General features: G+C 32.9%; 1 protein-coding gene across 3 annotated transcripts in view; it reads left to right on the top strand.

The window, feature by feature from the left end:
• Positions 1-27,258, top strand: part of LOC126975036 (protein TANC2) — a 241,067-nt gene that overhangs the window by 75,172 nt on the left and 138,637 nt on the right. The gene's annotated exons all lie outside the window — the stretch shown is intronic.

Here is a 27,258-nt window from a genome sequence, read left to right as displayed (position 1 = left end):
TCGTTCATGATTATATGACTCAGTTGCCTGCAGACAGGTTGTTTCTTGTCCAAAAATGAACTGCACCAGTTAATACAAAAAAAAAGGAAGTTTTACATCGCTTCAATGCTTCCAACCCTAAAATTAAACCACTCATCCCTTTTAACTGTAAAGAAAGAGATAGCAATACTATTTATTGACATCGTAATGCAGCTTTTGCATACAAGAATGAATTGTTTTGTCTTGCCGTCTGTTTGTACTTAAAAGCAGTGGTCTGTTGACTGCTTTACTTATTAATTAGTAATTCGATTATATTATTTTAGTTATATTTAGATGATTAAATTGTGAATATATTAAAATATAAGTATTTTTATAAGGGTTTTTAACATTAACCTTAAAATATAAAAGTTGTATCGGAGAAAGGTCAAAGCAAAAGTTATTTCAATGCTTTTATTCAATAATTTTCTTTATGTACTTACTTACCTTTTTTCCGTACTATAATATTCAACCATTACATGGCGGAAGATAATATTAATGCAGTAATTTTATTGATATCTGAAGAAAATCTTAGCATTGTTACGAAGTTACTACAAGAAACGAAGTTCCCTTAATAGTGTGGTCTAAAGTATATTATATCTTTTCATAATATCTTTAGTTTCAGAAGATTGTAAAGAATATGTTTCTCTATACCGAAACAACTAACATTAAGCATAGTGTACGCGTAAATACTTATATATTTCATATGAAAATCTATTTCATTTTATATATTACTCTTAAATGTAAGTTTGCACCAAACTTTTGTTTTCTTTTTGTTCTATTTGTTTAACTAGTGGGAGGCTCCTTTGCACTGGATGCCGGCTAGATAATGGGTACCACAACGGCGCCTATATCTGCCGTGAGCAGTAATGTGTAAACATTACTGTGTTTCGTTCTGAAGGGCGCCGTAGCTAGTTAAATTACTGGGCAAATGAGACTTAACGTCTCAAGGTGACGAGCGCAATTGTTTTTCAAAAATCCTGAGCGCCATTGCATTGTAATGGGTAGGGTGTATCAATTACCATCAGTTGAACGTCCTGCTTGCCTCGACCCTTATTTTCATTAAAAAAAGTGAAAGAAAATATTTCTTCGCTGTGTTTACGAACAAACAAAGTCTACAAAAGTCAAGTTGAATATTGAACCTGTTTATCAACAATGCATTAAGCATTATGATCGTAAACACTTCCGGATTATGTCAGAAGTGGGAGCGTCGTCACGACTCAAATGAAATCGAAATAGTTCAGGATTAAATTTTATCACTATTATCTAGTAATTATAGTGGAGTTGAACTTAACCAGAATACTTTATATATGTCGGTTTTTGTCGGTTTTTCGATACTAAATAAGAATGATTCATCAATAGTTTTAATTGAATATTAAACAGATTATTTTATTTTGTATGATGATAATTAATCTCGTATTTCTTCTTTAGAAAACTGTGTTGGACAGACCATCACCAAAAGTGTTAAAGAATTATTTTGGGTATGCTCGGAGTTTCCCTGCGAGTTCGAGTCAGAAATGAGGAGATCCGCAGAGAACCAAAGTCACATAGCCCAAATGATTGCGAAACTGACGTTGCAGTGGGCAGGGCACATAGATGGCAACGGACAGATGGCCGTTGCGGCAGTAAAGTCCTCGAATGAGGCCACGTACCGGAAGACGCAGTGTTGGTAGGGCTCCCACAAGATGGACCGACGATCTGGTCAAGATTACCGGATTACGTTGGATGAGGGCAGCGCAGGATCCGATCGTCGTGGAAATCTTTGGTGCAGGCCTTTGTCCAGCAGTGGCCGTCTTCCGGCTGATTTAAAAATTATCAAATTGATCTTTTTACTAGTTTCACTCATAAAACATTAAATAGTGATGTAATCAACCATCACTATAATAAACTCAGGCGCATACAGCAATTATCATTAAAAATAATAAAATATACTTGGAATCTGATCTTTGATCGGAACCGTGGGCGGCTGGAAATTAAAATAATTTAGTAAATACCATAAAATTAACGAACCAGATTAAATTTATCTCTACATAAATTATTAATTAACTTGTATTAATTAGATCTTTTAACTATTGAACTACCGTCATGTAGTAGGAAGCTCATATTATATATAAGGAGTTATATTTATGATTACAAGTTTGGATTACGAGCTTTTGATTTCTATACGAAGTGACAACTATTAAGGCACTATAGTTAATCATTATTTATCCAAGTATTTTCTTTGATTATCGCGAGTGTTACAACGCTAAAATCTAATGTAAAAACAGTTACAGTTACACGCGTTTTAATAATTTAAAAGTGTTTTATTTTAAATTATTATATCTATTAATATCCCAGCAATGAATTCAAATTCAAATATATTTATTCAAAATAGGATTTATAATCACTTATTGAACGTCAAAATCTACCACCCATTCAAAAGAGACTGCCTCAGACCTGAGAAGAATGGGCGCAAGAAACTCAGCGGGCTTTTTTTTATATAAAATATGGATTACAATGTAATATCGTACAATAAACATTAATAATTAAAGAGCCTGAGGGTGTTCGCTTTAATCCCAGTCCGTGGTGTCATTAAGAAAATCATTTATGCTATAATAACCTTTCCCACACAAACGTTTTTTAACAATTCTTTTTAATTTCGTAACACATTTGTTTCGTACATTTTCTGGGATCATATTGTAGAAGCATATACATCGCCCAACAAAAGACTTACTAACTCGACCCAACCGAGTAGTAGGCATAACAAGTTTATGTTTGTTCCTCGTGTTAACATTATGAATGTCACAGTTTCTAGAAAATTCCTCAATGTGCTTATGAACATACAAAACATTATCAAAAATGTATTGAGAAGCAACAGTCAAAATGTTTATTTCTTTAAATTTTTCTCTTAATGATTCTTTAGGACCTAGGTTATAACTCGCGCGAATAGCCCTCTTCTGCAGCACAAAGATAGTATTAATATCGGCCGCACTGCCCCATAACAATATACCATAGGACATAATACTATGAAAATAACTAAAGTATACTAATCTCGCCGTATCTATGTCAGTTAACCGTCTGATTTTCTTTTATCTTTTTTCTGATATGCTGCAGAACTAAGCCTATTCGCCAATCCTTCAATATGGGGGCCCCACTGCAATTTGGAATCAAGAGTAATGCCAAGAAATATAGCAGATTCCACTGGTTTCTAGAATCTGGTGGTTGGAATCGATCACGTGGCATGGTCTATAAATCTTAGGCTCGAAAGGCCAAGCCCAATCTAGCGTCGTAAAACTCATCTAAAAATTATTTACTTATTTACTTAGTTCCTGCATCGTATGATACACCACAAACTTAATATCCACTCCATCTGGATACATATTCACATCACATGATGCTCCTCCCCAGATTTTCTAAAACCTCTACGTACGAACATGAGGAATAAACTTACCACTGCGGTGTTTTCAGCTACTTTAAAATTGGCAACGCCATGTAAGTTTCGCTATTCCAAGAGTCAACATTTATCGTCAGGGGAGAGGTATAAAGGTATTTATGTCATTTCTGATATACTAGACACTACTACCGCTTCGGAAATAAATGGTGCTCTGAGAGAGAAGAAGAGGCGTAAGAAACTCTCCCAGCATTATTTTTTTTGCGCTCTTTTTAATAAAATATACAATATTGTACTGTCATTGCTATTGGTATAAAATAATCATAATCAAGTCCCAGACTGTCGGATCACTAAAATATTCAGCTGTGGAGTAATATTAGGATATACCTTCGCTCGTTTGGCGTTATATTACTTTAAATATTCGTTTTACTTTTTCTTATTGATGCGTTTAGATTACACGAAGACACGCTTACTTAATGTCTCAAGATGAGATACGCCACTCGGTTATATTATTCGTTTTATGGGCAGAAAATATAGCCTTCGGTCAACCTACTGGTCAAGTAAAAGTCACAGATGTGCGCAGTGTTATGAATATCTTGCAAGCTGTAACACTATGTATTTTTAAATACTTTTGTAAAGAAACAATTTTTAATAGCAAGTCGTCCATTTTGAAAAACTATCTCGGCCTTTACAAAGTCAAACTTTTTTTAATTCGGCTTAAACTAAACGTTTTTGGATCATCACTATAAATATTTCTTTAAAATAATTGAATCTACCATATTAAGAATAAGTAGAGCTCGTGTAAAGAACATACAAGAAATTCAACGGCCACTCTTCTCAATCAAATAGAGTATTTTACAATGGCTATAATATTCAATTTCAATTTATTTATTAAGAGTTTATTAAATACATACATACATTAATATACACGATAAGTTTGTTTGCAAGGTGTTGCATCCAATATATGAATCGTCTTTAATGTTAAGAGCGTTTTAAATATAAAATATTTCTTAAGAAATTAACAAAGAATAAACTATATTAATTATCTTTTAAATAATTTAATTAAATATTAAGAGCTTGTTTACTGTCGTAATTAGTAATCGCATCCAACAATTATACGGAAACCTAAAAATCACTGGATTTGATTTTTTTTTTATGGAAAAGGAGGACAAACGAGCGTACGGACCACCTGGTGTTAAGTGATCACCGCCGACCACATTCTCTTGGAGGAATCACACGAGCGTTGCCGGCCTTTAAGGAAGGTGTACACGCTTTTTGTACTATGTCTAGGAATCGCATTAATAAACGCCAATGAAACTTTATACCCAGCTCAATACTGGGAAGCGAACAATAGCCGAAGAAATACTTTATAACTGCACGAAAGTGTAAATCGAGCCAGAAGCTTTAATACAATACTGTTACATAATCGCCGTTAACTGAATTACTTCTGATTGGCATATCGAGCACTGTTACAATAAGATTAGTTCCTATTTGCTACGTAATCTCGTGTAATCTCCTAACAAGATAGCTAGAATCAACAATGGGGTGATTTTCACGCGTGTGGTCCTGTTTTAGAGAAAGTTAAAAAAATAACCGGGATTCAAATTAACTTTGTGCATTTTTGAATATTTTGGAATTGGTTTATTTGTCAGTATAAAAGTACTAGCATTTATGTGGTTAAATACAATATTCATTTATTGCGCTATCGTACCTACACAAAAATGACAATTTATACTACATAAAAAAATTAACACATCAGATCTATTACAATTATTTTACATTAAAAAGTTTATCTCTCAGAAAAATCAACAATCGAGTGTCTTACGAATTTTTGATCAGGTCACGTGTCCTGACGCGAGTTTAACATTTTGCACCCAGTCCAAGAAAAGCACTCGACACCGCTAAATAAGTCTTCACTTAAAATTTTTAAATCATTGTTATTTATTTGTACAAAATTAATTCCTTGGAATTCTTTTCGATGCCAATTTTAAGTCATTACCGCCGCTTCCAAAGATACAGCGCAAGAAACTCTTGCAGTATTCTTGTTTTGTACTTTCTTTCATATTTTATGGTACTAATTTACATAAGGTATTATTGCTAAACGGAATCATAATTATATATTCTTTCAAACTTTTTTATACTAGATATTTAGGTTGGTTTTAGTATAAACTATATTCATTATTATATTTTCATTATTATAACACTAGAAATGAGGGATTGCTTGTAACTAATTCTAGTAGGCTTCATAGGATACATAATAGCTTTAAGGGTAAATGTATACACTTGTATAATAAAGTCCCAGCCACTGTTCAGGCATTATCTATAAATAAATTTAAATGATTTATTAAAAAATTGTCTCTGTCGTAAATCCTATTACTCCACTGCTGAATATCTAAATGATTGGACAGACTGGGACTAGATTATGATTTCTTTATAGCAATAGAAATGACTGTACAATATTGTATATTTTTTATTGAAAAGAGCGCAAAAAAATAATGCTGGGAGAGTTTCTTGCGCCGCTTCTTCTCTCTCAGAGCGCCATTTGTTTCCGAAGCGGTAGTAGTATCTAGTAGTTATTAGAAATGACATCAAAAAGAATTCTAAAGGAATCAATTTTGAGAAAACAAATGCCTTTATGCCTTTATAATATACTAGCTGGATTTTGACATTACGACTATACATACATAAATTGTTGTTAATATATAGGTACATAAAGTATATTTTAACAACAATTGTATAATACTCATTAATTGAATAGAGTTGAGTTTCTTGAAAGTTCTCTCACTAGCTCTACTTTTTTCGAAGATATTTTAGAATCAGTAATTTAAATTACTTAGATATATTTTATGAAAATTCAGGGGCCCTTCCATTAAGCCTATTTGAATAAAGTAGATCTGACTTTGAGCTATTGAAATTGGCTTATCAAAAAAGTTAAAAATCAAACCTAATAATGAGTAAGAGAGAAAATACTGACATTCTTTTTAATTAAAACAAAGAAAATATTAGCAATAATCTTTCCGATTAAGACGAATCGCTTTTAACTACGGTGTTTATCGCATTCGTAATTTCTTGAATTATACTGACACATGTAATTCCAAGTACGCGGCAACATAAAAGAAATCCATTCGATGGCCTCATTGATAAAACAATATCAGTGATCTCGAAACGATAGCCGGAGATAATTCTATCTCTTTCACCTACACTGAATCATTATGTAAGTTTGACTGGATTGTACAATCGATCGGGAGCATATTGAGGGTTAACAACTACTGTCAAATTATCTTTTACTGTTTAATGTCGGTCGCATTCGTTGTAAGAATCGATTTTCCGAATTAATTTACTGTATTCGCGTTTCCGTTTTCATACAAAACGTTCAAAATAAATGGAACTCTGTATTCAATATTAACATACATTTAAACGTCATTTATTATGTAGAAGTATATACAGTCTGGCCAAGAGGTTGACGTCCAAATCTAAAATTTGAAAGCCTCATGGTGATGAGTATCCGAATCACCCCTATATATGTTCTACGATGTTGCGTAGTTTAGAATTTTTTTCTAATTTTATTGAACACTTTTAGTTAAATTTATTGTTGATAATTATTAACTACAATTGCAATAACCACATAATGAACTATGAATAGTTTAGATAATGCGGAACTAGTTTCGATTTGAGTCATAAGTTCAATTCATAAGCTCCAGCTAAATTCATGAAAATGTTCAAGGTATCATAATATAAATAAAATGGTGAGCCTATGGCTTTTAACTATTTTTAAAAACTTTCCAGAACATTTGCCAATAAAATGAGCCAAATTCAAATATTAGCTTTCGACGTCAACTTCTCGGCCACCCAGTATACTCAAATTCATATATTATTATTATTCATCATAGGATATACTATAATTTATTGAAAGTCAAAAACTACCATGCATTCGAAAAAGTATGCCTCAGACTTGAGAAGAACGGGTGCAAGAAATTCAGCAGGTTTCTTATATATATACATTACATAATATGTTTACAAAATATTAAATATTCTGTGTTGCACGTTTATTATAATATATAATTTTAAATCCGACGATTATAATAATATTAATAATTGGAGCTCTCGAATTCTTCGTGTGCCACTAAATTCCACCCTCATAAGAAAGAGGTTCTTTGTGAAAATGGAATGTATATGTGCATAGGCTATTCTGATTACGCAATTAAGCTTTCAAAAAGTAGACAATATAACCTACGTAGAGATGTATGCGGTTATTTTACCGTTTGCTACGCCTTAGCTGTTTTTGTTACACGGTACGACTTAGGATATATACCAAGTCACTAGGGATAGATGATGCATATTACCACATGGTGAGAAATCTGCTCGTTATATTACTTCCGATATTTGTGAGTCTCCGCAGTTTTGGCAATGTATAGTAACTATTTGTACCGCTGGCTTATATTATTCTGATCGCCGGGAGTTATCACCTACCATCATTAAGTAGTTTTGCTTGTCTGATGATGGGGTATGTAAATATAGAGCATTTAAAAAAAACTATGTTGTCCTCGCCAAAACCATCAGAGAGGAGGAAGAATTCATATAATTTCAGTTACACATAGAACGATTTAGCAGTGGGAGGCTCCTTTGCACAGGGTGCCGGCTAGATTATGAGTACTGCAACGGCGCCTATTTCTGCCGTGAAGCATTAATGTGTAATCATTACTGTGTTGCGGTCTGTAGGGCGCCGTATCTAGTGAAATTACTGGACAAATAAGAATTAACATCTTATGTCTCAAGGTGACGAGCGCAGTTGTAGTGCCGCTCAGAATTTTTGGTGTTTTTCAAGAATCCTGAGCGGCAGTGCATTTGTAATGGGCAGGGCGTATAAATTACCATCAGCCCATCCCTTATTTTAATAATTCTGAAAAAAAAAAGGTTTAGTTATGATCGATATGATCAAGTAATTTGAATTTTGGATTATAGAGGGTTTTTTTTTAATTAAATCTAAAATAATATTGAAATCAATAAATAACATATATGAATTGTCAACATTATGCATTTTGCTATCTGCCACCACGTCGAAAAAGTTGAGCTTAAATGAAAAGAAGTGGCGAGAATTTTATTGCTACAATTTGGTTTGAACAAATATTTACAACTCTAGTTATTAATAATATATTATTAATTTAATAAATACATATAGGTATTTCAAGTTACCAATCCTTGCAGCTGCGAGATCTTAAAAATTGCAGGCTTGAAAGTGTTGACAAGGTAGAATTAATACCAGATTTCATAACGATATAATTGCATAGTAATTCAAACTCCATGTATTAAATGTAAGGTTATATTTACTTTGTAATAAAAAGGATTTATTTAAATAGTAGCGTAAGGTAAGCATGGGCCCAGGGTATGCCGGAATCATAGGCAAATGAAATGGCCGATGAGCTCGCAAGAGCTGGCGCTAAAGTTGCCCAATATGGTCCGGAACCTATTTGTGGACTGTCTAAGAGCGACATCCGACACACCCTGATATGATATTGATTTCTCAAGACAATATCCGCTAGACCACCTGGGGTTCTCTGGAAGACCAGAAGTGATCAGTATTATGCTGAGATGAATTCCAATTCAGCAATTTAATATAATAACTCTACTTGTATACTAAGTTTAAGTACGTTACAGAATAAATAATCTTTCTTTTTTGTTCCTTTCTTTCTTTCAAATCCGTCTCAATCGTATTAATTTACCATAATATTCTGCTTTGTAACTGAGGTCAACAAGCGATGTATTTTCTTAATACGATAAGAAAACACCCATTTTATTCGTCCCAGTTTTCTAATATTTACCAAGACAACAGGAAAGCAAGAAGCCTAAAGTTAACAGTATTAAAAGACGACATTGTTCGAAAACACATAACAGCAACCTATACAAACATAGCCCCATTGAAAATAGTTCCCCTAATTTGTTGCTGTAATATTTACACAGCTTTTACGTAAAGTAAATCTTATATGACTGGAAGGGTCAACAGGTTTCTCAGGAATAATATTTATGGTCATGTTCGGAAATTGGAGGAAGCTCTTGAAATATTTGCTTTTAGTTAGTGATATTCAAAAACTTTTTGATATTTATTTATTCAAAATTATTTTGTCACATGTCACCTGTAAACCGACATTTTTAACGGTATAATGTCACTTCCAGTACCTATGTCTATTACACATATAAAAAAAATTGGAGTGTCTGTTTGTAATATAAAAATAACCGTTTTTTACTACATGTATATGTATATATGTACGGTATACATACGCAAAAATAACATTTTGTGTCTTTTTCATTTCATTGAGCCCCGTGCCAGAGTTTGGCGAGACAACATCTCCTGAGGATGCCTCGTGTAGAGGCGAAACACGTGTCAAATTGTTTAAAGACAAATCTTGGCGGATTTTACAATAAAGAAAACTCAAAACATTTTGATAACATTTTTTAGAATTTTTGTACGTCTGTCTGTTGGTTTCCACTAATCTCTGGAGCGATTTTTGCCGGGACTTTTATTGGCAGGTAGCTAATTAAATAAGGAGTAACTTAGGCTACGTTTATTTAAGAAAAATTCTTTTAGTTTATAAAAATAAAGTAATGTTGCAATGTCCAAGAAACGGTCTAACTCTAAAAATAATTTATATGGCAAAACAACGTTTGCCGGGTCAGCTAGTTATAAATAAGATTTCTATGGTCGCAACGCATCAAGCAAGAAAATTACCTTAATTACACATCAACTTAAACAACACCAATAAAAACACTCAACATTAACGAAACTTTCGTAATAAAGTCATTAGTCATTAAAAGATAGAGTTTAATGAATGTCGCCCACGGGGAAATGTTAAACTTATGTTACTCTGGGAAAAATAAATAGAAAACAATGAAGCCATGAAACGTAATTACACCCACCTGTGATCGGTTTGTCGGACAAATTAACGTGAGGTGTAATGAACTGAAAGCTTGGGTAACCGGCGCGTTTGTTACTGTGTAAGGTGGTGAATGAATTAAAATGGCCTCCCTTTTGTCTATATTAAATATCAAAAGTTAATGCTTACATATGTCAATATGTTAATGTTAACACCAGGAACACACATAAACTTATATAGCCTACTACTCGGCTAAGTCGAGTTAGTAAGTCTTTTGTGGGGCGATGTATGAAACTATTACGTTATTCAAAAGAATTGTTAAAAAACGTTTGTGTGGTAAAGGTTACTATAACATAAATGACTTCCAGATTGGGAATGGAGTGACCGCCCTCAGGCTATTAAATAAAAAGTTTAATTGTTCAATATTACTTTATAAACATATTTTTTCGATGAAAAAAAAGCTCGCTGAGTTTGTTGCGCCCGTTCTTATCAGGTCTGAGGAATTCATTTTGGAATGGGTGGTATTTTTGATTTTCAATAAGTGATGTCACGTCCTATTTTGAATAAAAATATTTGGCTTTGAATAAGAAAATGAATGTATAAGAATAGTTATTTCACTATGAGGCCTTGACCATTTGACATTCCACTAGACCTTTACTTAGATGAAGGGCCGAATAAAACTTCTTTATGACTTCAAATAGCATCAATAGCGTCTTTTGTTTCTTCATATTTTTGTTGCCATTGTTCAAAAGCATCCGTAGCGCAATGGTTAGAACCGTGACCTCATATGAGGAAACCTCCAATTCGATCCCCGCCGCGTACGTTCATGCCTAGGTCTATTCGAAGTTCTTACGGAGAAAGAAATCACCGTGCGAAAACCTACATACAGCGGAGAAGGTTATGTGTGTATGACTATCGCACCGCACCAGCGCAGTTGATAAAAATTTACAGTGTCAAATAGGCTGTAACCCAGTTCACGCAAAATTGGCGCTCAATACCTAGACTTTTAGTCACAGTTTGCTTAAAGTATATGCACACGAATTTAATCCTTATGAAATATATATTACATAATTATTTCATCGATTTCCTAAATCCTGTACGACAATATCACCCTAAAAAGTTAATACTAAACCCAGATTGACCTGTTTATAGAGAGAATAAAGAAGTGACCACTCCTTAAAATACACTTCGCTGTTTTCAACACATTGAAGTTAGTTTTTTTTAGTATGGTCATATACAGGTTAGGAACAGGTGCACCATTATTCGTCGGGCTTCGTTTTTTGTTGATGATTTCATGCGTACCATCTGTGTTTTGGATCGAAGTTGTTAGTATACTTTGATATATTTTATACGACAGTTGCAGTGGTATCAATTCCAAATTTGGCAAAGGAGAAAAACATAGATGTTTTGTTGTTTTGCCGTTAAATATAAAATCACCATTGTCCCAAATTTTTGTACAATATTATCTAGCTAATATGGGAAGTAATGTGCTGAGAATTTGCGGATATGCAAAAATTTTTTTAGCAAAAAAACAACCAATTTCAAAAACTCTATAACAAAACAATAGTATATCTAATATGCACTAAAAAGTATAAAAATAATTGCGTATTTTTATACAATCTTATTAATTAATCTAATTCTAGTTACGATTATTGTTATTTTTGGAGTCGGTGTCCCTCCGCCGCGACCCGCTCTCGCCTCCTCACGACTCAAGCACATCTCACCTATAACTATGTGTGTAGATACAAACCTATCTTGGATGACAAAAAAAAACATACCGACGAATTGAGAACCTCCCACTTTTTTGAAGTCAGTTAAAAATAAATAAATAAAAAGAAGTAAATTAAACGCTGATATAGCATCCTTATTTAGTCAAAACATTATTTTGTGTAAAAATATTATAATATAAAATATAATATCGACAATTATGATGAAAACAAAATGATGGCACCATAAAAGCTTAATGAGACCTTCCTCAACAAAAGGTCATTGTAGAAAAACACTACAGTCGGTGTTACTAAAGTAGATTATATTTATGAAGGTTTTTGATAAAGATAAACATTCTATATAAGGTGCTGGTTTTTATAAATTATACGCAAATTGTTAAGTAATTATTTATCATGCTCAGGTGTGAAGAATTTCGCCATTTTTGGCGTGAAATTAATTTTAAAAATAACTTACAGAATATTCTGTCGTTGTTCATTTCAACATTGAGTGTTTTTTTTATGATTTATGCGTACAATATTTATCTCAAAGAATTACTCAAACAGAAATTAAATTTGAAATTTAAAAATGTTAAAGACCACAAAAATCTAAATAAAAACTATAAATCCTAGCTCTCAAGTTGCTCTTCTCCTCCAACAGCAGTCCTCTGAAACAGTGCTCTGAAAATTTCAAGCGTTGTGTTAGTTAAAATAATAATAAAAATATAACTTTTACGCAAAAACTAATGTAAATACACAGTTACAATAACACCTTTAAAAAGGATTTTATTTATATGTGTAAAACACGCGTTAGTGAAAGAAAATACATCAATGATATTGAAGAAACTAAAGGTTTGCTCACATTCCAAACATTCATCATCATCAGCCGGAAGACATGCACTGCTGGACAAAGGCCTCCCCCAAAGATTTCTACAACGATTGGTCCTGCGCTGCCCTCATCCAAAGCATTCCGGTGATCTTGAGCAAATCGTCGGTCCATCTTGTGAAGGGCCTACGGGTCTTACGGTACGTGGTCGCCATTCGAAGACTTTACTGCCCCAATGGCCATCGGTCCGTCAAACTATGTGTGCCCTGCAAACTGCCACTTCAGTTTCGCAAACATTAACTTAAGAGTATTTTTGTATTAGCTACAACTAAGAAATAAATACTATTCCGAACCCTACAGAATTAAATCAATACATAGAAATACAATTTTTTATTGAACCACGTAATGATGAGTTGTTATATGAAGTCGAGACGTAATTATTAACGCTTGAGATAGAACGTTGTTTATATATGATGACTAAGATGAAAGATCCTTTGAGTTCACGGAAAAGAAATATAACGCATTCGTGTCTGCATAGCGTTTACTACCTGACTTCTGATGAAAAAGAGGACCAAAACCCATCTGTTAAAAATGCATTTCAAGCAAAAACGAATCGTAATAAAAAGGGATAGAATTTAATTTGTGCAAAACAATCATCCTTTTTGATACCGCGGCAATATGTATCAGATAACTGTTTTTTCGTGATTAAAATAGGTTTTTATTGGTTTGATTTTAGACGTTTCATTGAAGATGTCTTTAAGAAAAAGGAATATATCATTTTAACAGTGTTTAGTATGGCCAATTAAGTAACTAATTCTAATTTATCTAACACTCAAGTAACATGGTATTACTGAACCAACTTTTTGTGCTTATTTCATTATATTATCATAGATAATAATTTATACGTCTAGATAGAGTAACTTGCTGTTAGACAGCCGATGAAAACATGCTGGATTTAATACTTAAGTGTGCGTGACGAGCTACGTTTTACATCTCCCGATATGTAAGTCAAGCGACTTTGTGTTAGTGTGCGTGCATTGCTTAAATTAGAGGTTAACTGTCACCCTAAACCTCCACCCTTTTCGACGATAAATAATATATTTTTGCGTATATAGTTTTTCTGGTAGTGTCAATGTCAAGAAGGTCTATTAAAGTAGATTGATTGCACAATTTAGAGACAATTGTGGGTGGATGATGAAAATAATCCAGCCTGACTGAGAGACCTAAATTAAACGTGTTGATGGAAAAAGTAAGGAAAGATAACTTAAAACAATGTACATAATTATATATTCATACTATTTTGAGGTTGTACTTCTCTAGCACGTTTGGAAGAAAATAATGAGAGTGAATTTTTACACGATGTTTGCACACAGAGATACTCGTATTATGATATCCCGACACCTGAATTTAGTCGATTAATCTTACTATAGTATAGTGTGAACTAAAATCTATAATCAAGATATTTATTTATGTCAATACATTTAACAACAGGTAAGTATATTAAAGAAGTGTTACAATTTTATTCAGGGTACAAATTATTCAGAACAGTTTAAACTTCTTATGCTGCGGCCATATTGTCGCGATAAGCGCGCGAATATTTCCATTGTCGCAACACGTCTGGAGAAGAAATTCGTCATATTATTTTATATCTAAAAATCTTACAGTTAATTTACTATTCCAACGAAGTATTACTTTGTTTTGTTATTATTACTACCAATATAAGCCTTCGAGCTTTAATTTCACTTCGTAAAAGCTATGATTTACTTCGAAGTATCTACAATTTAATTTGTAATAAGGGATCAAATACCTTATAATTCCAATAAGCTTTAACTCACCAACATAAAGCAAAGGAATTACAGTCGTAAATTGTCGTGCTAAGTATCGTTTTTAAATGAGTTATGTTATAATTTGTCTATCCTTAAAACTCTGTGGCTAAGAGATTTATCGCTAAGACAATTATGTATTGATTGCTGGCCGAAGGTTCAATTTTCTATGAGTTATACTAATTTCTTGCACTTGATAGCTAACATTTCTCTTCTAAGGGAATTCATTTATACCAGTGGGAGGCTCCTTTGCACAGGATACCGGCTAGATTATGGGTACCACAACGGCGCCTCTTTCTGCCGTGAAGCAATAATGTGTAAGCATTATTGTGTTTCGGTCTGTAGGGCTCCGTAGCTAGTTAAATTACTGGGCAAACGAGACTTAACATCTTATGTCTCAACATACCGAGCGCAATTGTAGTGCCGCTCAGAATATTTGAAATTTTCAAGAATCTTGAGGGGTACGACATTGTAATGGGCAGGACGTATCAATTACAATCAGATGAAAGTCCTGCTCGTCTCGTGCCTTATTGTTATAAAAAAAATTAAGGGTCCCAACAAACTTTGCATCTGTTTTTCTCTCTAGTCAAATCGTTAAAATTTTGAAATTTTATATTATTTTGATTCTATATTATGTTAATATTTATTGGCAAGATTGTTTTTTATAACATACTTGTAAATTAAATTAAATATAATTTAATTATGTACATGTACTCGTAATAATATATATTCCATGTTATAATATTTTCATCGTTTTACAAGGATATATATACATGTTTATACTATTCTATACTGCTACTGGACATTAAACGGTGACAGGAACTTGAATGTCAAAGTTCACCATTTTTATTGGCAACTGATATATAATTACTCACCTACATAATATTCCATGTTACATAAATATATCGAAACGGCCGCGGCGTGGTGACACGTTGAGAAATCGAGATAATTTCTGTAAATTAAGGTTTGCTTAATTTTTGTAATAATTAGGTACATTAATTATTTGGCTTTATTTATCTGGAAAGCACCTTTTAAAATAATCGTGTGGTTTCTTTGTTGGTTCCGGTACTAAAACTAGCGTATTTGCTGTTTCTGCCTATGGAAGTAAGTACCGAACCGTGGGTTTAGTGTAGGACTACGAGCTGTCAGTTCATTGTTTCATAGGATTTATTCTTACAAGACAGCAAATCCATCATTATGTGATTTTCTTCTGCTTCTTTGAAATCTGTTTATTGACAATAATCCAATGTGCTGACTTATATATTATATAATATATATATATACATATATAAGTTGTTTTATTTGAGAGGTCTTTCCAGTGAGTATTCTCTCGGTCATTAGTGACGCTATATATATGTCGCAGATTTATTTAGATCGAGATTGGACGTCTCGGTGTTGGTATCCGCCATGTTAAGTCGATCAGTGCGCACGACCGGCGCGGACGCTAGCTTGGAGACGAATGCGACTTCTAAATGAGCGCTCTACCGTTGGACAACAATAATTACAATCATGTCACAGAAATTCAACTTCAAACACATTTTGACACATGACGTTTTCCCAGATCCTTGAAGTAGAGAAGTAAGTCCGTTTCTGTTTCTGCTCAATCTTCTCTTGTAGTCTATAATACTAAATGCTTCTCTATCTAGCTTGATAGTTGTCAGTGAAAGAAATTCAATAGAGTATGGAAAGTTTCATATTGATATATATTATGATAAACTGTGCCTAATGGACGACCCATACAGCGTAGTGGCTAGTGACCCCTCACTAAGTTAGAGGTCCGGGATTCGAACCCCAGGTTGTATCCTATGGAGGTTTTTATGTATGTTTGAGTATTACATATCGTTGTCTAGCAGCCATGCTATGTCTATGTAACTGAATTCGATATCGGCGATTTTTTTATGTATTTATCATAAGATGTCAAGGAAACTCAAGCGGCGACGACCAACTACCTTCGTAAGACCTTTGTTAGTCCTTGATTCTACAGCCAACCTTTCAATAAATAACTTTTTCAACAACAATATACTCGTAGATATAGTATCAAAATAACTGACATCAAAGCCAATTCCACAGTTTACAACCGAAGTTAAGGCCTCCAGACGTTTCGGTAATAATCTACTTAATACCGGTATTCATAGCGCATATAAATTTCTTATCAACTTCTTCGATACAATGTACTTAGAACGCCCACGTAACTCCGATCGTACGGGTCAAGCCATGTGTAATTTACTTAACATGCACTCAACGGCTCGTGCGAGCGTTTTACGTTATTTTTAGAAAATGCAAAGGTTTGAATCATGAATTGTTAGTTAGCAATATTTTGCATTTGAGTGACTTGCGTTTTTTCGAATTTCGAGTATGTTATCGTCATGTGTGTAATAAAGTCACACAAATCCAAAGATTTGAAAGAGCGACATCTCAAGTCAATTTATTCAAGTAATTAATATGTAAATATTGGGGTTGGTGGCAGGTTATCAACTGTAAAGTAGATCCTGTCGATGAAACTTCAACCTGAGAGTTGAACAAGACATACAAGATCTATCAACGATACTTCACTCGAACGGTTAGCTCAGTGGAAAGAGTGCTCGCCCTTTAAACTGAAACACAAACATTTTTGCACATAACTGCTTCAAGACGGAAAAAGGCACAACAATATGGTATTGTTTGAGTACCGCCATTGAAACAGGGTTAATGAAACCAACTCCGTCTAGATAACAATATTTTATATGTTATGTTTCGAAAATATATTAGTTATTAAAAGTTTTCTGAAATTTTCTGACATTTGCGACATTAATTTTTTTTTTTTGGTTTTTTCGTCCATTATTAGGACAGGCAAAGGGTTCAAGCCAATACAGCCGTATTTGTTAATATTCAATAATTTATTTCACGATTTTTACAATATTATTCTTTCTAAAAACGTAGAAATAGCACGACGAATAAATAATTTTAACGATTTGTTTTGTTACGCCAAAGAAGTATAACTTCTTGCGTGCATATATTAGTATACACACACACTTTTTTTTCATTTATTTAATAAAGTAGCCAAGCAAAATGAAAGAAATATTATAGAAATAAAAAATAGTAAATAACCAACATAAACGGTTTCGGAATGTGCCTGCAAGATTAAGCAAACTTTTTACCCGAATGTGCTCAGTCAGTTTACATCTGAATTTTATCAATTTGGTTAATATTTTTTTTAATAAACCCAATTCCTCTCAGCCCATTTTATGTCTGGTTAAACTTCGATGTGATTGTATTGTGTTTCCAAAGTTTGAAAGTAAAACACATTGATGTCGTTCACGGAAAGTGCTACCTCGACTGTCCGTCCTTACCTCCAGTCATAATATTATTATAAGTAATAATTTTAATGGTTTTAGGAAGCTATAAACATTAGCTTTATAATTATTAACATACTTAATGTATCTACTTAGAGTGCCTATAACGATAGTCTTGTCTAAAACTTGTAGGTTATAAAACTTTAAATGATAAGATTCTCTATTGCGTAGGTAATGTTTCGTATTATTAAAATGACATTAGTGAACGAATGTATCTTCTAATTAAACGGGGCCCAAATATTTACAGATTAATAATTAATTATATTATTTTTAAATATATTTTACATTTATAGCGTAACATTTGTTGCCTACAAATACTAATTTTTCAATATGAAATTGTCTTTGGAGTTTACTCTTAGATTGGCTATCGATTTCCAAAAAACATGATTTCTTGTAAAAAATAATCTCAATAACTATGACAATGTTATTAAAGTATTTACGATGTTATAAAGAAAACCACCAAAAGTATTTTTTTTAATTTTTCCTATTTTTAAGAAAAAAAAATATATATTTTACAATCTGTTTTGACGATAAAAGGTAACCATACTCCTGCTACACCGTATTAATACTTTAAGGCACGTGCCTAAGTGAATATAATATAAAGAAACGGTGTGTAATTAAGACCACAAATAGAAGTAACACGTCATCGTGTCGAGGTTAGTAATACGAAAACTAACTATTTTTAATTCTATTTTCATTAAGTAAAAACATCAACAATGTGTATATTATAATTGTGTATTTATACAGAATAATTTACTATTTTTCTAAATTTACAAACTGGAAGACCGAAGGCACATAGGTATTGGATTAACTTTTCTTATATATGGGGGCTGGATGATCTTGTTACCGGGAGGTCTGCTTGATGTGTTTTTTTATTATTATTATTTCCTTTCAAGTTAAAGTTACTATATATTTTATTTTATGAAATGCTCACATAATGCCTATATTTATTAACGGTATGTGTGGATTCATGCATCTACTATGCTCAATAACTCTTGTGTTTATAAGTATTAATTTACTTTTTTTTTTCTTTTTTTGACTTATTCATGTAAGCCTTTCAGTTTTTGACTTTTGAGTATTTTTGTTGCGTCACTTTGCATATATTGTAATTGAAATGATTTGTAAAACAACTAAATTGTAAATCTTGACTTAAAAGAGTGGCAATGAGTTTCTTGCTACTTCTTCTCATTAGCCCAACCCTTTACGAAGTAGCGGTAAATTCAATAAGAAACAATATTTATATATTTTTTTTTGACATTCATAAGTGTCATTTTTGTGACCTACATGAAAGAATAAAGTGTTTTTGAATTTGAATTTGAATATACAAAAGTAGTAAAGTTTATGACAACTCTTTACTTGTTCGATGTTTGATTTTAGAGTCCCTAAACGCCCACGTAAACCCGTGAATTTATTTGAAGATCTTTCTCACAGAACTAAACTACTTAAAATTATAAACAATTGCAAATGCTTCGAACTTTCCAGAGTCTCGTTGCCAAAATTTCGCCAAAATGTAAAGAGAAATATGTTATAAATAAATAATTAAGTAATATTCTTGATTTTTAAATAAGTATATTTCGACTTCTTTGGTAAATTTTGTGCATTTCTTTCATTCGTGAGACCATAGAATGATTGTTTTTATAATTTATACTATTTTATATAACTATTTTTTTAAAAGGTTAGTTCATTAAGCAATACAACCTTTGTTACTTATCATACATATAAGTGTAATATTGGAGAATCTTATTAAATAATGCTTTAACTCATAGGTTCTCAACGTGGGCGATAACGCCCCCTTGTGGGCGTTTGAGACTTTCGGGGGGGCAGTAAAAGACCCAGAGAAAATTAGGGGACATTGAGATGGCGCAGATGGGGCGTGGGTAGATTAAAAAATATTTTAATCTACCCACTTTTTAGACTAAAAAGGCAAAAAAATACACGAAAATACTCTATAAAAAACATATCAAAGTGGGCGGTGAGCAAAATAAGGTTGAGAAACTATGCTCTAACTGATCCCGCTAGCTTAGTCTACTTGGGCCGACTTTATTCGAACGAGCCTTACATATGCTTTTACTTCATAAAAAAAAAATACAATTTTTATTGACTCAAAATATGTAGGGCGCTTAAGCCTGTATTGTAAGTGCTCATATCCTTAAAATTTGCATAGGTACTACTAAGTAACTACGATCCGAATTAGAAAGGAGTTTATGAGATTTTACCTCTGAGTCTCAGATCCATAGAGCGCACTTGGACTTCGCTCAGAATTTACTTACGTAATACTTAGCTGAGTATAATCTTGGCATCATCTTTGGTTCATATAGTCATTTGACAGCTGAAATTATGCTGAGCTTAAGCTAAGAGAGCCCAATGCAAAGGTCAAGTTTGCGTTTTATCATACTCAGATAAGTTTTACGTAGCTTTTTTTTAATGAAAATAAGGGGCGAGACGAGCAGGACGTTCAGCTGATGGTAATTGATACGCCTGGCCCATTACAATACAGTGCAGCTCAGGATTATTGAAAAACCCCATAAATTCTGAGCGGCACTACAACTACGCTCGTCACCTTGAGACATAAGATGATAAGTCTCATTTCCCAGTAATTTCACTAGCTACGTCGCCCTTCAGACCGAAACACAGTAATGCTTACATATTACCGCTTCTCAGCAGATATATGCGCCGTTGTGGTTAGCGATCCTACCTACTATGCTAGAGCTCCCGAGTTCGAATCCCAGTAGGTGCAAGCATTTATATGATGAATATGGATGTTTGTTCCCGAGTCATGGATGTTTATATGTATTTATGTATATTTAAGTAAGTATATTGTATTAAATATATCGTTGTCTTGCAACCCATAACACAGGCTATATATGCCTAATTTGGGGCTAGATAATTTGTGTAAAGTGTCAATATTATTATTATAATCTGTCTGAACTAAGTGTTAGAATGCTCCTGAGAGTTTTAGCGTATAAACTTTCATCAACTTCATATCTACCAACTGGCTCTAATCTGATGGAAATAGTTGTTATTGTTAAAGCAGAACTCAAACACAAATCACTGTTCCCATTTCGTTATCTCCATCCCGTTAATAGCAAACTGTTTCTAAAAGGTTATTTCATTCAGTTGCCTCGGGTAGTTTCCGATGCGTGCGTCTTCTATTACTGCTTTAGACTCAGTAATATTAGACAGAGCATCCTGTTATAACAACTAGCGATCAACTCATACATAAATATTATTTATTGAAAGTTTGTATTCTCTAAGAAATTAAAAAAAAAACTCTTTAGGAACTACAACTTTTGCTGTCTTTTCAGACTGGCGAGATATTTAGTAATAACTTTACTTAACAAGAATGAACATAATCTAAATATTAATATGTAAAGCAAAATCTTTGTACCCCTTTTTAAGAAAATGCGCAAATGAATGAACTTGAAATTGACTATAGTTAAAGCTCAATACGGAGAATAACAGTGCAAACGTGCTCTTTTTATATAAAATACCATATAAATACATTAAATTAATTAAAATAAATATTACTCACACTACTTCGTGAATGATACACAGACACTATAGAGGTATATGTCTTTGACAAATAAAGACTTATAAAGTTCAAATTTAAAAATAAAATTAATTTTGGTCGAATTTCTACCTCTGGGCGAGCACTAGTATTAATTAATAACAATAGTTGCCTTGTAGACTAAGCTTCTAAGGCATCTATATGTCATGAGTAACAATAAATTCATATTGTCATTGGTTCAATACGTATAACCATTGTCTCTCACCACGTATCGGTGTGTTTTCAGTTTTTGAATTCATATATTCATTATTCGACGCTTTGTAAGATCGTCAACACTCTTGTAATTCGTGTTACAATAGACTATGTGCCGATTGATCACATACTATCAAGTACTCGTTTGTCCACCTCTTCTATAAAAAGCTGTTTAAATGTAACTAATCGCCAAATTCATGATTCCATTCAATTAGTGCTTATAGTATAGTATCTGATTTAGGTATTTGTCGTAAAGAACTTAGATCGTACTGGAAAATCTAAAACCTTGAAGAGATCTATATCTTGATTGGTTTGATTGGTCAGCTTGATTCTTTTTTTAGCTTCAAAACTTCAACACTGGTGTTCATAGCCGATTTCCATGGGCAGTTGTCCCACCACATCCCATCACGTGGGGCAACAGCCTCAACCGGTTTACCCCCTTTTATATATAAAAAAATACTTGATGCTTATTTAAACTGGACGCACCATCCACGCGTTCTTGTAGTATCTTTATAGAGAGTATAAAACACGAATATTCAAAATGTTGACTATATCGCTGACAATACAATGATAATGCTGCAGTGTTCCGAATGTCAAGCAGCCCTGCAAATATCTGAAAAATAACGTCCGAATAAACCAATCATAACCAAAATGTCTATTTGTAAATATTTTACATATTCTTTGGTTATTCTCAAGTATAACTTTTAACCAAGTTTATTTGTAAGGCCGAAAAAGTTTTAAATTCGTAGTAAACTTTTCAGTGCGTCTGTCAATAGCACAGTATCAATACAAATTCACTACAGCTACGTCTACTTCCACATCACAATACATTTCATCTCATCGACTTTGTTGCAAATAAATTCATTTGCAACCGTCAATGTTTATTGGCTGTGTCATCGGCGAGTTGACCCGACTCGGCGATGCCATCTGCACTTGTTGGACAACGGCAATTTTGTTTTTCGATACGGTCATAAAGTTGATACGTATCTACGGCGCGCGTTGACAATTATGAAAACGGTGTGTAGGCTTTATGGATGGGAAAGGATCGAATAATAATGTATATTAGCATCAGCGAAATACTTAATAAAAAATTAAAGTTCATTCATGAGAACTCCCTCTTAAAACACAGCATTTGATATTAATTACAATTTAAGAACTTCATTGGTCAAAAGAAAAGTTGAGGCATATGGGCCAGAGGCCCACATAGTGAGGCAACCGCCCAGGGACATTAGAATCATCAAAGGTCAAGGGATGCTTTGCCAGCCTGTAAGATGGGGATATGCTCTTTTCTTGAAAATTTCTATTTGGTCATCCAGTGTGCTTGGTGGTTGGGTATTATGGGCATTGAAGCAGGTTGATCTTGGACTGCGATGAGGTTACAAGCGCAATGTCTTTCTGACAGTGCAAACGCCTTTTTTCCAGTTTTGCCTGAAAATTTGTAGTCGTTCAATATACACAGAACGTACGGCATGATCAAAGGTATTGTATTACAACATGGTGCCAACAATACGCGGCCATTTGTATTGTGAGATGGCTCCGATAGCTCGGTATTATAAACTGACTGCCGACACATCGTAGACACCGTTATTACATTCACTGCGATGCAATTGTTGTACGTCGGAAATAATTACATTTTGTGTATTAGCTACCAAAAAAATTGGAATGTTTTATAGAAACACTTTGTGGTTAACAGTAAACCACAATTTTTCGATGTTTATACAGCTGTCATAGTCTATCTGGACGTATAGATATTCTAAGGCATACCTTAGCCTATGCATACATAGGCCAACCTTTCCTAATACTTCTATCCATATTAGCTCTAACATGTCTGTAGTCAATCAACTTTCATTCTAACACTGCATCATGAAACCATTTTAACTTTCTATTATAAATTACATCTTCTCATATCTTTCTATATAACATTATTTAAATATTATATAAAAATGCATGCTACAATATTCCTTACATATAGTTACTAAAGTAAAGCTAAAAAAATACTATCTAGAAGCTAATAACCAGGAATACCTACTATGTATATTTTTAATATTACTGCTATATGTTATATTAAGTCTTAAGTAATTAAAACAATTATTGTAATGCGAACTTACCGCTCGCACATAAACCTTAGAGGTTTTGCGAGTATGTCTTTATTATTATATATATTAAGGCGCGGTCATACCTCAATATCAACAAAAAATGGTTTCTTAGGGAGTCGATTACAACATAACGCAATGAAAATATTCCGACTCAAAAAATACAGTGCACAAAGAAGGATTTAATGACAATTTTTAACCGAATAGAATATTTATATATAATTTGAAATATCCAATAAAAAATTTGGAAGTTGCTTCCCAAAAATAAACTTTGGAGTCAAAAATCTCCGAATTTTAAGCGATAACAATATTCTTTTATTAAAAGAATTGAATAGAATTAGTACTTTTCTAAAACTTAAACCGAACAATTTTTCAATTTATTATGTAAATTTAGAATAAACAAAAGAAAATCAGTAAAATAAATGCCCATTTGCTTAGCTTAGCCACATGACCAACACAAATAATGTAGGGTTGGTTGTAGCGTTTACAATCTTAGTCCGCGCCTTAAGATAATTGTTTTCATTGAATAAATAAATAAATACTATTTTGTGTAAGTACCTAATAAAAATAAGAGACAGTTATAGTTACTAGATTATTGTCTTCAGATTTAACTCAATATTTACTGTCCCAAAGTCTTATATTGTTGCAATAAGTAAAGTAAGCTTGTTCCCTCCGTTTCACTTTGCTTTCTCTAACTTATTGCATAGAGTTATATCTTAATAGCTATCTAGACTCGTAAAAACATGGAAATCATGGTCGTGTAACCGTCAAATTGTTATGATATTATTATGTTTTATCTGCACTGTGTATACATCGACGATTTCATGGAAGACACTTTTAAATTGTTAATCGTTTTCAAGACTTTTTGAAATCTAATAGCAAATACACAGTAATAAAATTCACACTTGATATTAATTTTGATTTTCATTCTTCGTTTTAAGAACTATCTTGACTAACACAGAAGTTTGAAGTACTTACTTAGATAAAAGTTAGATGTAGTTGTACATTAAATTAAGAGATATTCTCTGTGATGAGCTTTCGATGAGCTTCGGATGTTCTTGTGGCTCTTTACGACCAAAGAACCTCATTTATCCGTCAGTGATTATTGAAGTTTACAGAATAACAGTGAATGTTTAAAAATTTTAAAACAATATGGACTTGGACAAAGTATCAGTTTCATAATAATTGAACATTCAACCATTGCTTTCAAAATTTCAATTTCAGATGTACGAATTAATCTCATTACTTCATTCTAAAATTGAAATTAAGAGATTCTGTAAAATAAAAACTCCTTTTGTCATTAATTTAAGGTATGGTTAGATATTCTATAATTACTTATGTACCAATTAATTGTTAATATTATTCTCTTACTAAATTATGTCTGAGTCTTACCAAACAGACTTTATAAATACCAAAGAAAATACTTTTAGCCATTTCACGGAACAAACTCTAGCATTTGGTCAAATCACTATATTTGTTTAAAGAAATGCTAAAATTGTGTTGCTATTTTAACATCTTCCAATATTTGACCAAATCACTATTCTTATCATATCCCAGCGATATATATATCGACGATTTTGTGGAAGACTCTATTAAATTTTTAGTCGTCATTTTAATAAAATCATTGGTCAAAATTCCTTTCCCTTGTAATATTATTTTCATATTTAATAGTGAATATCTGCCCTTTTCACAGTCTGCCATCGAGAATTCTTTGAAATTTTTATAACTAGTACAATTAATTCTACAAAAATGGTAACACGGCCGACTAACAGGTCATAAACGGCCTGTTAATATAAAACTGTTCTGTAACTGGTTATGGTGGCAGGAGTATGGATGTATTTAAAGCCCCTACAAGTACCAGACATGAAATAATTACTTTTACTATTATTCTCAAGAGTTGTACATTAAGTTTTTCCTTAGAATCATTATATTCAACTAACTTCGTAACTCATTCGATAAAAATATAATCACGATTATATATAACTATAATATATATTGATAACATGGTGTAAATTTAAACAAAATACTGCTTATTATAATTAAAAGGCATGTTGTTATAACTGTATTATTAGATTTAACATTTGGTAAATTACATTTTCTTTTATTTTATTCCTAAGTAATTCGATTGTTTTATTCATTCAACCATATTATATGCCGTGTCGAATAAAATGCAAACATGTGAGTTTCTTTCGTCGTACTTACGCCGCGGCCGTGCAATATTTTAGCTTACGAAATTTGAGAGTTCATCAATTCAAGTCTGGGACTTGAGCAAATATTTCTCGTTTCCAACTTTTGTGCGGAATCGACATAAGTTTAGATTATTGTAAGCTCAGAAATACGATATTTGCAATATCGAACTTCACCAACATCTTTACTAAAAAAACAATATCTTCTACTTAAAACTGAGGCTATAAATATTAGTTTTTGTCAGTTTGTTGATGTTGATGCGGATGTAATCTATTGGATATTCTTTAGTACGAAAAGATTCACTTGCTAAATATGTGCATACGAATTTCGTATATAAAATGAAGAAGCTTGGTTAAGAGAATGTTCAATTTAAACCATTAGAAAGCGTCCCATTTCCTACATAGTAACATTCCGCTGATAAATTAATAAAATTGTAAGACGATAATATGAGAAGGTAATTATTCGGTTTTTAACCAGTGTTGATGCCAGTGATGAATTACGGTACGTAGACGTGGCTGCTAACTATGGGCCTGATGAGAAAGCTCATGGTCGCTCAGAGGGCAATTGACAAGGAGGCTCCAAGCAGTTTCTCTGCGAGATCGATTCAGAAATGAATCCGTAGGAGAACCATGAAAGTCCCCGATATACGGTTTAAGAACTTTATTTGTCATTAAGACAGTCGTCACTTACATGAGAACAGATATAGCCCATTTGAAACGAAAGTTGCAATGTGCAGGGCACATACTTCGACGGACAGATGGCCGTTGTGGCATTTAAGTCCTCGAATGGCGACCAGGTACCACGGAAGACGTGTGTATATGTATGTAGATGTGTATACATTTCAAAATAAGGTTCGAGAATTACTTGAGACTTAAAACTTCTTATTAATCAACTTGTATATGTTTAAGGTGTAGAAACATACAAAATTAGATCTATTTTTTAAAACTTTCCAAAACTATCTGCTGCATTAGACAGGTAATCTAATCTTTGATGTTTTATTTCCTGTCGTAATATAGGACGCATGTACATCGACCCTAGCTACTTCTATCACACGTGATGCAATCTGTCGGACTGTCCGTCTGTTTGTACGTGAGCGATATTGTTGAGATTATTTTTAGTGCCGATTCTTGACTTACGCAATTTCCGGTAATATGCATTGTTTCATTTGGATCATGTTTTATACATACATATTCAGTCTTCACTAATTTCTGGAATTTAAGTTCTTACGTTTCCTTTTTGGACTTTATGACTGCTGTCGAGTTAAAAACATCGGTTGAATA

Source organism: Leptidea sinapis, chromosome 34 (assembly GCF_905404315.1).
Source record: "Leptidea sinapis chromosome 34, ilLepSina1.1, whole genome shotgun sequence".
In the NCBI taxonomy this organism is placed as follows: Eukaryota; Metazoa; Arthropoda; class Insecta; order Lepidoptera; family Pieridae; genus Leptidea; species Leptidea sinapis.
The sequence above is the reverse complement of the archived record's forward strand: the minus strand, read 5'-3'. Positions and strand labels throughout refer to the sequence as shown.